This window comes from Mixophyes fleayi, chromosome 4, assembly GCF_038048845.1.
Source record: "Mixophyes fleayi isolate aMixFle1 chromosome 4, aMixFle1.hap1, whole genome shotgun sequence".
Classification (NCBI taxonomy): domain Eukaryota; kingdom Metazoa; phylum Chordata; class Amphibia; order Anura; family Limnodynastidae; genus Mixophyes; species Mixophyes fleayi.
The window spans coordinates 193484212-193502028 of NC_134405.1; the positions used below are offsets into that span (position 1 = coordinate 193484212).

At 37.0% G+C, this 17817-nt stretch overlaps 1 protein-coding gene across 2 annotated transcripts in view; it reads left to right on the plus strand.

Annotated features, from left to right (window-relative positions):
* Positions 1–245: 245 nt before the first annotated feature.
* CNTN1 (contactin 1) overlaps positions 246–17817 on the plus strand; it is a 137772-nt gene continuing 120200 nt past the window's right edge. For both annotated transcript variants that reach the window (XM_075209055.1, XM_075209056.1), the window contains exon 1: positions 246–432. The gene's annotated coding sequence lies outside the window, so the exon portion shown is untranslated. The remainder of the gene's footprint in view (positions 433–17817) is intronic.

A 17817-nucleotide genomic window follows, 5' to 3' on the forward strand; every position in this document is an offset into this window, starting at 1 on the left:
CATGCTATGCTCATGCCAGATAACTAGATTATTAGGACTAAAGACTCACAGTCACAGTGTCCCTATGAAGACCGTGAGCTCCCCGTGCGTCCACATTATGAAGCGCACCCTGTGAGCACCTCTGGTCCATAAGCGCTTGGACTGCGGACACACTGCAGCTGCCAGCATCTATTGCACAAGAGCATCACAACCGAGGCCGGCTTGGAATGACATCACTCTCAGCCAATCGGTGATCGCTGTCTCTACTCCAAGCCGTCTGCCCTGCTTCAGCCCCCCCAATAACAGCACGGGGAGGGCGCATAGCTGCAGAGAGGGCTGGTTGGGCTGGGACTGCGGGCAAACCGAAGCAGTGCTGGGGGAGGGGGCTTTCCCCAGGTGTTTGGAGCTCAAGTGAAAACCCTTTTGGTGACAGTCCAGTGCTGCATCGCGAAGGTAGGACCCATTTTCCAAGCATCTTGGAATGGCTGAAATGTCTCCGCAATATTAAACATATGTTTTAAGGATCGGGGGGGTTGTATCTTGGGCATCATTAGATATGTTCAAGGGCAATATTAGGATGGAGATGAGGAAGATGCAGTGCAAGACATGGCTGATAATATGTGGTGCCTCTAATTAATAAAATCAGTGCTTGCTATCTCGCTGCTATGGGGGGACCAAGGCTCTCTTTTGAAGCTGAGAAAAGCTTCATTTGAAAGGCTGTGAGCTGCTGGCTGTGACCAGCATTTTAATGCGCATCTTGTGACTATAGCTTTGGTGTCAGCGTTTTTTTCTTCTGTTAGTAAAATTATATGTTCATCTCACATTGACATTGTGATATTCTACTATGTATAATGAAAATGTCCCTGATCTTAACCCCTACAATGCCGAATCTGACATAAATCTTTACACACATGGGAATTGCTCATTCTGCACAGGATCTATAGACGCCCATTGCATTGCTAGCCCTCATATTATTTTGAGGAAGGAGGACTGCAATTAAATTTGGATTTCTGTAACATTGCTGTGAGATTCTGCAGGTGTATATTATAGGTATTTGTTAATTATGTACTGTACACATTTAATGCACGTGTCATTTCTCTTACAACTGGCTGGAGAGGAATTTCTTGATCATATCTTTGATTGGCAGCTGTGATACTGCATCTCACGTAGGTACAGAGCAGAAGAGAAGCTGTATAGATAGAGATCTGTCAATCTATAATCGAAGGTTACATATAAAAGCGTGCCAAATGCTACTAATTTATTTCGTGAGACCATCTAGCCATCCCCGCGGAGTAGTGGGAGTCATCGTGATTGATGTGGACGTTGAATGCCGGGGATCAGCCAGCATCACAACTAATCAGTGCTGGCTCTACCCTGAGAAGATTAATTCTCTGCCCAGGGTCTCATCTAGCTGCAAAGGTCCTAAATCCTTGTCATCGTATTTAATTTTCATTAATAAGACACATTTGAAATGTGGATTTTTTTTAAAGCGAAAAGTAGTAACTTTTTGCTTGATAACTATACTCAGTGTACTAAGATGAATGGATTCTGATGCATACATGTCACCATTTTAATAATTTAGCAGAATAAATGCAGATGGCAGGTTATTGTGTGATTATCAGCGGGTTTTCCAGGATGATGATTGTAATACAGACTGTAGCCCAATAATTCCCTAACACTGCCACACTGTGATGTGTGTGTCTTCTTTACACTGTTTTGTATCTCCCCCCAGCATCTGCTCCATTCTGAGCACTTGCAAAGACTGACTGAAAAGGCCTTTCTCTATCTCCAGTACATGTAACATGATAGTAAGACATATATGCCGGTGTCTGGTGTTTTCTGTTCACTGTCATGATCTGTAATTCCCACTGGCTGCAATATCACCTGCTGGTGAGAAAAGACATTCTGTGGGGAATCAGTTGTTACTATTAAAATATTAACCCCATACTCTGCCATTAATCATTGTTACATGGTGGCTTATTTCACATCCTGAAAGGACATTGCTACCCAGTTCTTGGTAATACACAGAACAGTAATTCTCTCTTTTTTAGTACACAGATTCATTTGGAATATTGCAGTACTATTTTCTTTTGTTTAGTATGACATTATATACTGACATGTTAAAACCATAGTGTTACACTTAGGGTTGGTATAGTCAGCAGACATTGGTTTATTCATGGGTTTAATGATTAATATTATTTTTTTTTCTGGTGTATGTCGAATAATGGGCAATACAAAACAAAATGCCATCACAAAACACTTCCTTCTTCCATCTTTTTGCATAGAGAAAATTCCACCCATTTCTGGCCCTTTGCCATTGTTCACTGCTCATTTGTAAGAAAGCATCCCAAAATGTATAGATATGAAATGATAGCAAAAGAAATTCAATGGCATACTACATAACACATTTATTTACATGTATGTAATATATGTAGTCTATGTTAGAATGATTTAATCTATATAGCATTCATTTTTATTTTGTATTGTGGAAGGTAAACCATATAACATCATACATTAGGTTTATTTCTTTTTTTACAGATTTTGTTGATATTTTCTGCACATTAGATACAAAAACATAGCATGATATATATACAAAATAAATCAGTCATGCAGCAACCGGCGAACTATGTAAACCAAAAATACAACGATAGGATAGATACAATTCATAGGTTAGGACTATAGACAGGTATTGAGTGCATACAAAGACACTTGAGATCTAACCAATGGCGGAACTACCAATGGTGCAGCATGTGCCGTGCACCGGGGTCCATGGAGATAATGGGGCAAGGCAGATGCAGAGGGCCGGGGGCCCCGGTTCCCTCATCCTCGCCTGTCTGCATCGGGGCCCACAGCTTGCTAGTTCCGCTTCTGAATCCAACGTTACCAAGTCTATAGAAAACCTTTATTTAGTGCCCATTACAGCAGGAATACAGAAGTCCACAGCGACTCACTCAATATCTACTTCGAGGTTATAGCCAAGTGGGCCACTGTAATGGTACACTCATTGTGGGTGTTCTGGTATCAATATAGAGGTTATTAGAGCCTTTTACAGGAAATTATTTGGCAAACAAAGGCTCTCATTTAAGAAGCTCACTGGATGCACCTGCAAATCACTTTGGTTTTGCACTATTTCACCTAGGTGGTCCCCCCACTGCATTTCATTGTGCACACCTTTTTCTAGCCTTTGGGGATATGTTCACAAACTAGAAGTGTGCCTAGGCTTCTAGGGAGGTGGAAAAATTTAAAGAGACGGACTGCGTAAAAATCATCATCATCATCATCATTTATTTATATAGCGCCACTAGTTCCGCAGCGCTGTACAGAGGACTCATTCACATCAGTCCCTGCCTCATTGGAGCTTACAATCTAAATTCCCTAATATAGACACACTCACAAACAGACAGAGAGGGAGACAGACAGACAGAGCGGGAGAGACTAGGGTCAATTTTTTTTTAAAAAAATGTAAACGTTACATCAAAACTCCAACCTTCTACCACTTTAGAAACACCCCTTTTAATAAATAAAAACTTTTGGTTGTTCCCCTAAAATTCTTCTCACATTAGCCTCATTATACGCTTGTATATAGCATAAGTGTGACGGGACATTGGGGCTGTCTTTACAACATGTGGCACTTTCGTGTGTTTTGAGATTTTGGCCAAGTGCACCTAGAAACGCTCTTCCCTGCTAAAGTGCAACTAGAAGGTGCAACATGTATCCCAGTAAAAGTATTGGATGAAACCTGACTCTGATCAGCCCAGGGTAGGCACAAAGCTAGGTGCACTGATTTGCACAGATGAGATGCCATGGGATCAACATATAATATTTTAATTGAAAAGATGGGGTTATGCCACATTGCTGCACTAAATTGGGTTGATTCTTGTCAAGGGCTAAAAGTTGCCAAAAAAGTATTTTTTCCTGTTCAAAACCTTTATATTGTGCACTGGTTCAAAGTGCAATTTTGTTTGCCCACCCTATTCTTAAAGTGGCAGCATGCACATGTAGCACATTGGTTAATACAGTATACACCAGATATAATCTTATACTTATTGCATGAGTAGTTGGCCTACTCCTGATTTCAGTATTTTTGATATCACAAAATATCTTAGACTGTCTGAAAGTATTTTAAATAGCACCAGTATTCTTCACATAATAGTATATCCCCTATTTAGCTATCTGGTAAGAAGTCAAAGTCCGTTCTCAATTGAAATCCCCCAACTTGTTTGCCAATTTAAAATTTGGTCATTTTAAAATGTTTTATTTATACAATACAGCATAGGCAAATATATGTTTCTGCAGTACATATCCATTTCAGTAAAAATATCTGACCATTCTATTGAGGCCCTCAAAATGGGCACGGTTCTTCTACAAAGAACCGTGAAAGTAACATTAAGCATTAATAAAGTAATTTAAAACTGCATTGACTTTGCTGTTTACTGGTTAACCTGCATAACCAAAGTTAGAATCCAGCTGTATTTAATTTCAAATTCAAACACAAGTCCAAAAGAAATTTGCCTTTGCCCAGGAATCAATGTCAGTAGGCTACATCCAACAACCTGGAATGTATTTATGACATTGTTGTTGACGGTCATGAAGCCACAAATCCAAGCATATTGAAAGTACTATTCCGTCTGGTGACAAGTTGGGCTTCCATTTTCAAATGGTGCAAAGGTCATTTCCTAAAGTTCATGTAACACGTTTTGGGTCAGGCTATGTGTCTGTGTTGGATCCATAAAGTGAGAGCTAATTTTGTACGCTAGCAAACAAAAATACATATCTATACATTCAGACACAACCATGGCAGATATTCTACAAATGAAACTTGCAATCATACACACATACACATACACACACACACATGCACACACACAAACAAACACACACAATATGTATAGTTTACTTCTAGCCACTTACACTCATATTTTGCTATACAGTTGTACAGTATGAATAGATAAACACATATGCTTAAATATACATGGCACATCACAGGGACCGTCATGCTTATATCAGGAAAGATTGTATGCAGATGCAAATATTTAATGTTCTATGTAATCTCATTAATGCAATCTTCACTTACAATCTTTCACATAATATAAAACAGTACTTTTGTTAGCTTAGATGGTGCATTCAATTTTTTGCCAGCTTCAGAAATGCATATAAGTAGTTTCTGTGTGTGTGTGTGTATCCTAGATTTCATTACAATTCTGAGAATTTTATTACGTGGGTAAAAGTACTGTATGCTCGGGGATTAGTGAGAATTTGAGAATTTCAATCTCAAGGATATTGATTTGGGAGAATATTGCAAACTAAACAGAAAAATGACATTAAGTTGTATGTAATACTTTGCAAACCAAATGGACTCAATTATGATAACTGAGCCACCCTAATCATCAATTATATTGTTAGTTATTGATCTGTTCTATCTAATTGAAGGTTTGGATGTTGGATTAAGTTTAGATGGCCTTTTTTGTAAAATGAATTCTGTGTGCTGACACATTTATTGATGAAAACCCCTGAACAGGTAACTGAAATAATGAAATGATTTTTCTGCTGTAGTTTAGAAAATGAACTCATGCAACTGTGAATAGTTGCTATGGGTCACAGCATCCTTTAGGTCAATTAAGTTAGCACCGCTTTTGATAAAATGTCTCTCATTTTGTTCTGTGCCAGTTGATTTATAATCTTGAGATGATTACTGGAATACTGAACCTATTATTTGCATGGATGATGCTTCACATCACATAGTTGCCAACCTGGGCCTGATTATCCAATAGGCTGACTAGGTTGCAGCCTAGGGTGCAAGGCGCTTGGGGGTGCAACATTTTTGGGAGTGCAAAATTGTGACAGAGGTATAAAGTGAAATTTATTTTAAAATCTAAAATAATAACTCTTCAAATTAAAAAGAAAACATGAAAGAAAATTCTATTAAGGTTTTAATCTTGACTTATTCCCATGTTAAAATCTGAAGACAATGACTGTTCCTTGTACGGGCGCTTGAGAATACGTGAGTATGAGAGATAAGTCTGACAAGGATGGTGCTAGCGTGCCCCTCCTGCTTCACATCTTCACCCTTCGTAGTGCTCGGTCATAGCACAGTTTTGCTATAAAGTTCTGATTTTAATGAAAACAAAATGAGTTACAAAGATTGCTGTGACCTTTCTAAAAAGCCAATTGGAGCTGAGAATCGAAAACACAGGAACATAAACATTTGGTGTGGGGACGGTGTGAAGGAAGTCAGATTTTAAATTAAGGACAAGTTCTTTTTACCTACCGCATAGCAGTCTGGCATGGAAGGCGAGGGTGCGCTATGAACATATTAGCATAGGGTGGTTTGACCCCTTAATCAGGCCCTGTTGCCAACAATTTAAAAAGTTTCCTGGGAATGTTGCTGCTGAGCTGGTGCATCAAAACACATAATGAATGTCCAGAAAATAAGGATGGATGGTAAGAATTGCATCGAACATGCAGAAATACAAAGGAATTTTACTGTACAGTTTGTCAACATTGAGACATCTCCAATGAAATTACTTTCCAGGGGCACATCCTTGAAACCTGAGAATGTCACTGAAACTTAGGGACATTTTGCAACTATGGCTTCAAGAATCACCATGGGGTTTACACTTTTGTATGTGAAGTGGAATTATAACTAGGGGTGTCTTAGTCTGTGTATGTAAGGTTTATTTTAATTTATCCCTTAATTGGTTCATATCTATATTTCTGCTCTGGTACATGGTATGATTGCTTTGATTTCATTATTAAAATATATCCTGGTGAGTAACTGTTTAAACAATGGATGGACAGTCACATTAGATATGTGATGAATAAGTAAACCCTTGTTGGGAAGCCATGATTGGCCTCACAAATTATAAACGAACTATGGATCAGAAAGTAGGTCATGTTGTTCTTTCCTATTTTTAGTTGGTAATGTGGTATACACAATGCCATATAGCTCTTGAAATGAACTGAACTATGTGGTTCATTGATTCTTTTTTTGTAGAATTATTTTAAGGAGATCAACTGTTTTTCAATTTAATTACCCTATTTTGAATGAATAACTCTACAGGTTATAAATGTAAAGAACCAATGTTAGTCAGACCTTCTTGCTTAATGCTTATTTTGCACCTGCTCATTGACCTCTATTTATACATATTGATCCAAAAAGATACATTTTTTTAACAATTTTACTAATCTTTTTACTTTTAGCTATGGATGTTTGAAAACAGCATTAAAATATTACATTTGCAGGGAATGGTCCACCACACCTAAGGATTAAGAGGAACAGTTGTTCTATATACCTCTAGTTATAAATAGTGCAGGATATTCAAGTGAAAAAAAATTGTTGCTTTCATGTGTTCACAGTGATAAAAGGTACTCCATCTGTCAGTACGAGTAATACTGTATTCTTTTTATTTGTTTTATACAGTTGATAAAGTGAAATTCCATCAATTGATATTGAAACATATATTGTTTTTCACAGGAAAGATAGGGTTTTTATTTTGACAGTGTATTGAAATAAATATCTTTTTTTAGTCCATTACATAGGGAAAATAGGCAAAATGAATGCTTTTTTTTCAAAGATTCTGTTTTTTAAATGGCTTAGTTGAAGGCCATTAATTTACTTAAAAATGTAACCATATAAAGGTATCTAATTTGTAGCAACAAATATATAAATATGTGTTGACCACACACAGTAATAAAGTTCAATATCCAGTCAAAATTTCCACTTTCTTTGTATCAAACTCCAAATTTCCAATATAAAAGAAAAATGTCACAATTCCTTATACATTCACACTGTTCTCATAAAGTAATCATTTATGTATGTCTCTTCAACAGATTACTCGAAATCCAACTTAGTCAGTATGTAAATGAAACAAAGAAAAAATATAAATATTGCAGAATGTTCTCAATAATAGTTGTTTCACTCTCACATGTGGCATTAATAATTAATAATAGAAAGAGTGATAGTTCCAACTACCAAGGTGATGTACACAACACATTGGATTTGGTGGTTAACAGACACCCTATTGTGATTACACATACTAGATTTCCATCTTTCTCAATGCTTGTCAAAAAAAACCTCTAGGAGTATGTGTTCTATTTTCCATTCGGCACACTTAAGAATGTAATTCAAAATATGGGCCACAAGTGGAAGTTCATCATATTAAATTACCAATATTTAATATAAAAAAATATACTCACATGAGACATAAACATAAAGCATATACAATATAAATCTTAAGTTTAATGCAGTCAGGACAACTCCAAATAAGGGAAACTATAGTGATAGCCTAAACTGATTTATGGTGTAGGGTATTGAATTTATACTCACTAATAACATTTTTACCATAAGAGCATGAACATTATTTAAAAAAAAGTGGTACAGCCATGGGGATCAGGTTCACCCCCTTCTATGCCAATATTTTCATGAACCAATTTGAGTGGTCTCATGTCTGGAGTGGCCATGGATGGGTGGCTAACCTGGTCACATGATTGAGGTTTATAGACAAACCTAAAGACAACCCCTATATCCACTAAGTCATCATCACCCTAATTGGCTGTGCATTATTCCCTTAGGGCAATTTAAAAGGGCCAAGATAAATTGTAGCAAAGAAATCAAGTGAATAATATGGAATAGCAATGCATAAATAAAGGGTACTCCCCTGAATTAGTTAAGAGAGTGATTGAAGAGGTGAACAAAGTAGAGAGAAGATCTTCTAAAAATAAAACAAAATAAGAAAGATAGTGAGACGTATGAGGTAGCATTTATCACCATATTTATTGTATAGCACAAACAGGTTGAGAACATCTTTATAAAAAACTTACATAAGGATCCAACTTTAGTTACTATTATGCCTTTATATATCCAAAGTGTATCGATATAGTGGCCCCTAGCATTTAAATCAATATAGTGATAAGAACCCTTCCAAAAAAGAGGAGTATGGAAGGAGTATGGAATTAAGGATCACCGCATATGAGTTCCATAGGTGTGGAAACTGTATGGCCTGTAAAACCTGTAGGGTTAAAAAATAGCAAAATTTCAGAATGTTTCTCTACAGCAAATTCACTATTAGAGATTTTATCACTTGCAACTCACACAATGTTGTATATCTGCTGTAATGTGAGTACAACCTACAGTATATTGAGAGAATTGCTTGTCAATTAAAAGTTAGACTTGGAGAACATCTAAGAAGCAGCAAAAATGGGATGACAACTCACTCAATAACCTCCCATTTTAAGGAAAAGCACAACTGTTCCGTGGCTTCGATTGTTTCTTTTAGGGAAATTGAAATCATTAGAAAATAAAAGGGGGAGAAGTTCACGGCATAAACGGAGTGTCCGTAGGAGAGTGATATATGCTGATGTACTACCTACTTCTGGTGAGTACATCTCCCTGAGGGGAATTTTTCCCGTTTGGATCCGGATGAAATGTATCATTACAAAAGAGTTATATATTTGGCATTATACGATTTGTAGAGCTGATATCATTTAAGACTGATGTATTAGCTGTGATTACTGTGAACAGTTTGTATACGATATTAGGCGCCGTTAGTTGTGACACTATACTATATATAAAAATAATAACAATTTGGTAGATTCAGTGTGATTGGAGAATGGGACTATAAAAGATGGAGTCTAGAGATGTTCCCTTAAACCTCGAGGAAGAACAAAGAGGTTGAAACGAGTTGCTTGTGATATAACCAAATGGTAGAGGAAACTTCATTTGTATTTTGGTGAGAAACATTGTGCAACTGACAAGGAATTAAATAGAACTACATCTCTCTAGATGCTGTAAAATCAAACACATCTGGTAGAAATGATTGGCTAACCCTGGGAGGAAACTTAAGGTTTTTTTTGTATATACTTTATGTCTATGTTTTTATGTGAGCATTTTTTTGAACACTTTTTAAGGAAACAAGCGCAAAACATATCAATAAATGACATAATCCAAACAACCAAATAGTTTCCTTCAGTTTTTTTCCTTACTTATAGGGGAAAAGGGCCAGTAGGGGAGGTGGGTAGAAATGAGGAAGGGGGGGGTGGAAATGGACAGGTACAAAATAATTAAGAAAGAAAATTGGAGCAAATACTAGACACTGGCAGATATGTATATAATAGCGTGTATAAGAAACAAATATAACACAGCTGAGCATATTTTTAATTTTAAATACAGCAATTTTAAAAATAATAAAGTTATGCACAAGAAACTGTTCCTATTTCTATTTAACATAATGAACTTGCACTAGTGGCTCATATTGTGAATTACATTCCTGAGAGTGCTGAAAGAAAGTACAACACATACTCCTTGAGGTTGTCTTAGATGTGCATTGAGAAAGATGGAAATCTAGTAAGTGCAACCACATTAGGGTGTCTGTTAGCCACCAGATCACCTTGGAACTCTCACTCTTTGTATTATTAATTATTAACGCCAAGTGTGAGGGTGAATCTACTATTATTGCAAACATTTTGCAATAATATATATTTTTTCTCTTTTCGGTTTATATACTGATCAAGGTGGATTTCCAGAAACAAGGAACAGGATGTATAACTTTGATTACTAGTAGATAGAATAGTGCTTTGACTGGATAAGTCACAATGTAGGTCTTTTAGTTACTTATTTCCAATTTTTGCACCTCGACGACCTATCAGTTATTAATTGTTGTACTTGGCAGCGTATTTGTCAGATGTTGCTTAGGCAAAGGAATAAGTAATGTTTTTCACTATGAACCTTGCTGAGGTGTTGATGCACTATGATTGGTGGAGGTCGCAATCTCATTTTCAACAGTTTCTTAACATTGGATGATATGAGTCTTTCTATGAAAACCAAATAATTATCATTATGCAAATTCAAATTCTCCTGCCCATATTACCTTCAATTCCTAACTGTCCCTGTTTTGCATACACCTCTATATACCTATATAGATAAAATCCTGTATTCCAAGAAGTGTCTGTTTGGTTCTTACAGTCACTATAGCATCCAGATTGTGTATTGTTACTTGTTTAACTGTTTTGTGGTGGTTTTATCTATGTGTAGTAAAGTGCATCTTGTGATATTTTTGCTTCTGCAATTCTGCCATTATATTCTGATTGTGGCCATTATGTCTTGCTTTTAGCTGCATTATTCACTATACCCTTGAGGCTGTATTCTTGTAACATGAAACACAACTTGCCTTATTGGATCTGCAATTAGAAAATATGGAAAAACAGTCTGGGAGAATGACTTTATGCTATCTACCTGACAATAAAATGTGGTTACCTTAAGCATAGAATGTCCTCTTCTACCAGTTGTCTTCCGTATGTAATCAGAATGGCCATTACCCAGCATCCATACATTGCTTTATTAAATAGTTGATTTAGTTGCTTTGCTTTAGTAAATGGTTGATTCTAAATTTGATTTTATTGTAGATAATTATAGCAGGTTTGGTCCTTAGTAATATTGCTGTAAATTATTTTTTTTTCTTCTTCTGCTCATCATATGACAAATTTCTATGAAAGGGAAGCTATTTAGCTTTAGTAATGCTGTTGCTATGGAAACCAAACATATCATCCCCAAAGCTTGTGCAGAGTGTTTAATGTTGCAATAAGGTCATTTAAATAAATACATAAAACTAATACTCTGGTTTTACTAAATATGTTATTCCTTATTTATGTTATTTATGTTATGTTGAATTGTGTGGGGAAAAAAACACATATACCTCTGGATAGTACCCTGAGTGTGGGAGTTGTCTTGTTCATAAGATATAAAACACAGGCAGAGTTAGAGAAAATAATATATATATTTTTTTACAGTAAGACAATCTGTATTTCATCTGCGTTCCTTTAAGAATCCAGAGACACATTTGGAATTAGAGAAAGAGAACCCTGTGCCCATGGGACAAACTGTCTTTGAATCTGTTGTTATTAGTGACAGTAGCCCTTGGAGAGCTTCTACCATCCTATTGGTTGATGTACTTATGGGAAGAGAGTTTTGCCAGACTCACTGAATACTGAAGGTCTGGGGAATTTGTGTCCTTTTACAGACTGGGGTAATTATGTAAATTTATTATATGTAAGTTTGGATATGATTCCTATGAACACATTACACATTAATTATATACAGATTCAAGATTTAATATCATTGACTTGCATTTTATACCATGTAATTCGTTATAATATTATAAGTAAGGAAATATTACAAGCAAAATAAAAACCATTGTTTTCCCAAATGGTGAAAAACATAACAATGTAAAGTGAAAAAGACAGAGGGCTTTATAGATTTTCAGGTATGAATAGGACATTTCAGTATAAAAACTATCAAATGCATTTATAGTCAATTTATAGTTAAGATTTGTATCACAAAGAAGTATAGAGTGGGGCATCATATGATATATAAAAAATCTTTGTAGACTGGCATATGATACCGTTGTGCACTAGATAAAATGATAGAGCAAAATTAATAGTGCAATCGAACATCAGAAGGCTATATAGGGTATAATTAAATATCAGCAAATACAGTTGTATATGGCAGCATATGGTGTGAAAGAGTATTCAGTAATTATATACTAGGGAAGTAAAGATTTAGAGTTTTGGTGTTTGTGTGGGAAAGTAACAGGTCATAGTGTTCATGTGCATGAAAGTTGTATGTAGCAATGATTGTGTATTTAAGCATTGGCTGATGGGATTGCTACATGTTTACCAGTAACATAATATTGTGTTGGTGTTTGTGACAACATAGCACTTGTGGTGTCTATGTTTGTGTGGCAGTATTGGTTTATTGCTGTGGTAGCTCTTTGTGATAGTATTGATAGAAAAACAGTATGTGGTGGTGTTGGTAGCTTTTTTTACTGCAACAATGGTTCTTGTTGGTGATGTGTGGCAGAAGTGAGTTTTTTTAATAACATGATTTTATGTTGCATCTCCCACCACACTTTGGTGTTTAATATATGAATACTTTCAAGTGATCGCTTCAAAAAATATCCAAGAGTCTGCTTATTAATATATGGCAAGGATGGTTTTCTTTTGTTGCTTAAATTACCATAATTTATTACTGATGTTTTGCTGGAGCAGCCTAGGTGATACTGGTTTGGAACTTTATGGTGTAACTTAACTCTTTACTGGGCTAGTATGAGCATGCATGACTTCTGATATTGCCATCCTGAGATGCATATTAATCTGAGATTTGTCTTGAATTAATGTATTAAATAATCAAATAACTGTCATTATTAGCAAAGCAACCTGACTAATCATAGTCTTTTATTTTTCAATTTAAATATAGTTTGTTTATATTATCTAGTGTATTTACATTCAGTTTAGTATTTTAACACTCAAATGTTCCAACTTACTCATTGGGATTCAGTGGCTTAAGATTTGTTTCCCATTAATTCTGTTGTCAATTATCTGCTTTGTCTAATGTTATTGCTACATGACTGTCTCAACATGTTTTAGCAAAAATATAATGTAAGGAAACGGTTTTGAACATTTGTTATCATGGTGAATTGTTATCACCATGATATGCCAAGCATAAAGGAGGGTACTTTATGATATTGACATAACACTTCTTTAATGCTGTTGCATATTAAACAACTTTCTTTGTCTAAAGTGACTTATGAATAGGATGAAAGTTTTCAAATGCTCTCTTACAAAGCAAGGTAACCATGGTGTAGAACTTAGTAATGCTTAAGCATGGACATGCTCCAAAACAGGTCTAGACTGCCATTTATTTCTCTTTTGTTACCGGATTGAAACTTTCCACTAACACATTAGTATGTAACAAACGAGTCCGCCGCTGAGTTTCTGAGCTTTAATATTGGGTGGGCTACAAAACATTTCCCCGGTGCTGACCAATATACTATTTTGTTTTCTTACTAAAGAACATATTTATTTCAAGTCTGACATTACTGTAAGAAGATTCTTGGAAAAGGAGTGCCCACTTAAATTGTGGATAATTTCTTTAATACCCCTTTGTTCCTTGAGTTGCAGAATGATGGAGGTTTTACACGTTTATCCCTTACGAGGATGTGGTTCCACAAACTTCATTGCTGTCTGCAAAATTAAAAAGTGAATTAAATCTTTGTTGGTTGTTGGCAACACCCAATTGTATTCTACACCATTCTGCAGTAATGTTGGGAACAGTGAGGTGCAGGAATGGGATTATTTAATATTTATTTCAGACGGAGGAAGGGAAAAAAAATCAGAGTAAGAGGACACGTGTTTTATATTTCATAGCATAATAGGCCTTAAGATTAAAACATATGGTATGAGAGTAGGATCTAGCCCAAGGTTAGCAAACGGTGTCCACACCAGGGCTTGTTGTGCTTCAACTCCCAATGCATTCTGTATATTCTGTCACTGAGCTACATGTCAATTCCCCTTGTTATTCTTTGCCTTAATATTTTATTTAAATTCTACTTCAGCTTCCCCATCTGTTTCATGCCCCTCTCAAATATCTTCTCTACTTTTGTACCTACGCTCCTTCCTTTTTGTACCCCATATCCACAAAGCTTGTACTGCCCTGAGGATAGCCTAACAAGGTCATTTTGTACTTGGATTATGTTGTCAGAAGACAGAAAAGTTACAGAAGCTCAGGAAAGTACGCACAGAAAACTGCTGTTTGTAATGCACATTTTTATTTCTACTATACAAGAGATTATTATTGTTTATTTATAAAGGATCACTGTATCATGCACACAGAATATTTAATCAGTCATATCAGTCCCTGTCCCTTTGGAGTTTGCAGGGTCTATAGGGTCTATTTAACAAAACAGGGTGATATGAAAGATTTTTTACTGCTGCTTATCTAAGTAGTAGAAAATATTCTAACAATAATTATATAATAATATTTTAACAATAAAATGTCACCGGGGTAGCCGAGCGATGCTCTGGTCCTCGGCGATACTGGCTGGGAGTGGTAAGGCTGATCTTACTGTTTTGCCAAGCCAGTGTGGGAGCCCATGCGCTTGCTGATTCATGCACATGCAGTGGATCTAGAAGCCCAGAGTTGGATTTCCCGTTCAATTTTGTATTAAAAATTAAATAAAGTTTTAAAGAATGTAAAAGAATATTAAAATTAATAGCTTTAAAATCTTTTCTTGTTCTCGGCATCTCCTATTGCCATCCTGAGATGGCGATAACAATAGAAGTACATAGGTGGAATACCTGGTACTCAGTGCTAACTTGATGATATTTTCATTACAGGAAAAGATGATGAAGGTCATGTAAACAATATAAAGTGTACTTATGAGACTTCATGAATATGAGCTGAGAGCCAGTAGAGATAAGTGGGAATTCTTTAAGCAAGAAATTTTTTATTGTGGAAATGTAATTAACACAAACATCTCCTCGCCCGATCTCTCCTCCGCCCTCCTCTCACGTGTATCTGACTGCCTCTCTGCCATTTCCTCCTGGATGTCCTCGCACTTCCTCAAAATTAACATCTCCAAAACTGAACTCATTGTCTTTCCTCCCCTTAGACTCCCCTCCCACCACATCCTCTCTATCACTGTTAACAATACCACCATCTCCTCTGTCACCCAACTCCGCTGCCTGGGCGTCACCCTCGACTCCTCTCTCTCCTTCGCCACCCACATCCAATCCCTTGCCCAAGCCTGTCGCTACCAGCTACGCAACATTGCCCGCATCCGGCCCTTCCTCTCCCAAGATGCCACCAAAACTATCATCCCCGCACTCATCATCTCCCGCCTTGATTATTGCAACCTTCTTCTTACCGGCCTTCCCCATTCCCATCTCGCCCCCCTCCGCTCTATACTCAATGCGGCTGCAAGGCTCATCTTCCTTTCTCGCCGCTCCTCATCCGCCTCCCCTCTCTGCCTTGCCCTACACTGGCTCCCCATTCCATATAGAATTCTTTTCAAACTCCTGACCGTCACTTTCAAGGCTCTCTCCCAGTCTACTGCTCCCTATATCTCCAACCTCCTCTCTATTCACACCCCTGCCCGCTCCCTGTGCTCGGCCAATGACCGTCGCCTCTCCTCCACTCTGATCACCTCTTCCCACTCCAGAATCCAAGACTTCTCCCGTGCTGCCCCCCTTCACTGGAACGGCCTCCCTCGCTCCATCCGTCTCTCTCTCAATCTGTCCTCCTTCAAGAAGGCACTCAAAACTTACCTGTTCCTAAAAGCCTACCAACCTTCCACCTAACCCCCTCATCTCATCTCCTCCACCTGTTCTCCCCCTCTCTCCTCCCAGCCCCCCTGTTCTCTCCCCACTTCTTCAACTTGCTCCCTGTGTGCCTGAGTTCTGTCTACCCTCCCTTAGGATGTAAGCTCATTTGAGCAGGGCCCTCTTCTCTTTGTTCTTCAGCTCCATCTTTACTGCATTAGCCTGCCTGGAGTCTCTGAAGTTTTGGTATTTTTTGTTTACTGTGTGTAATGTTTCACCTTGTTTAGTCTACTGTTTGTGCTCTGTACGGCGCTGCGAAACTCTTGTGGCGCCTAACAAATAAAGGATAATAATAATAATAATAATAATAATAATAATAAACAGTCTGCACAAGGCCAAAGACAAAATTGAAGCAGTGTTGTGAGAACCACAACCACAAACAATGGCTCAGTTGAGATTATGTCTAGTAAATTATTATCACAAAATTCTATCTCAAATATCAATGATATTACACCCATTTAAAGCTCATGGAAATGGTCTACAACTTGTGAAAAGGCTTTTAATAGAATAATAAATAGGCTTTTAATAACACATAGAAGATTGTGACATCAGATAAGGTCCTCATGCATTTTGACCCATCACTACATATCAAGGTTGGCTTGTAATGCCAAGCCTTATGGAATAGGGGCAGTATTATCACATACACTTTTGAAGGGCAGTGAGCGACCAATCATATTTGCATTAAGATCCTTAACATTGGCTGAATATAATTCTGCACAAATTGAGTTTTTAAGTCCTGCATGGGGAGTAAAGCAATTCCATCAGTATCTTTATGGACAGGAGATCAAATTGGTCAAAGACAACCAACCACTTGTGTCTATAGTCAATCAGCAGCCAGATTACAAAGATTGTCTTTATTCTTGGGAGCTCACACTAATGAGATTGAATTTAAAGAATGAAACTTCACATTATCATTGGCGGTTTATCACAATCCCCTCTACAACAAGCTGATGAGTCTGCCCAAATGAACTAAGAAGAGATGTATTGCTCTATATTCCTAAAACAGATTTCAATGACTAATGCTGTTATCAAGCAAGATATCAGATACAATACAGTATTATCTAAAGTTTAAAGCATATGATAATACAGTTAAAGGTTGACTAAAACATGGCAACCCATTGTATCCAGGATTCATTAATGTGGGAGTACAGAGTAGTACTGCCATTCCAATCGACGTACAAAATGTACGCCTTCGCTAAAAATGATGTATGGTGTCTAATTAAAGACTGTGACGGACATTAAAATACATTATACTCTTGTGAATGGACCTCCTCTCCATGGCAAAGAGTTCATATTAATTTTGCATAGATCACATGTTTCAGATCGCAGTGAATGGACATTCTAAGTGGCCTGAAGTCCACAAGAAGAAGTCCATGTTGTCTGAGAACACTTCACATCTGCACCATCAGTCACAAATGGATTAGCTGAAAGATTTGTTCAAACATTCAAGAACACTATCAAGGCTATAAGCCACTAGCAAATTACTCTAGAACACAAAATCATCAATTTCTTATTTGTTTATTGAAATGCTGAACATGCTACTACAGGGCAAACTCCACCAATAATATTCTTTAGCAGAAACCTGATATACTGCTGGGACTATTTGAAATCAGATGTACATAAAGAAGTCCATAACAAGCACTTAAAAAATAGGTTGTCAGGAATCAGGAGCTAACTTGAATTTGG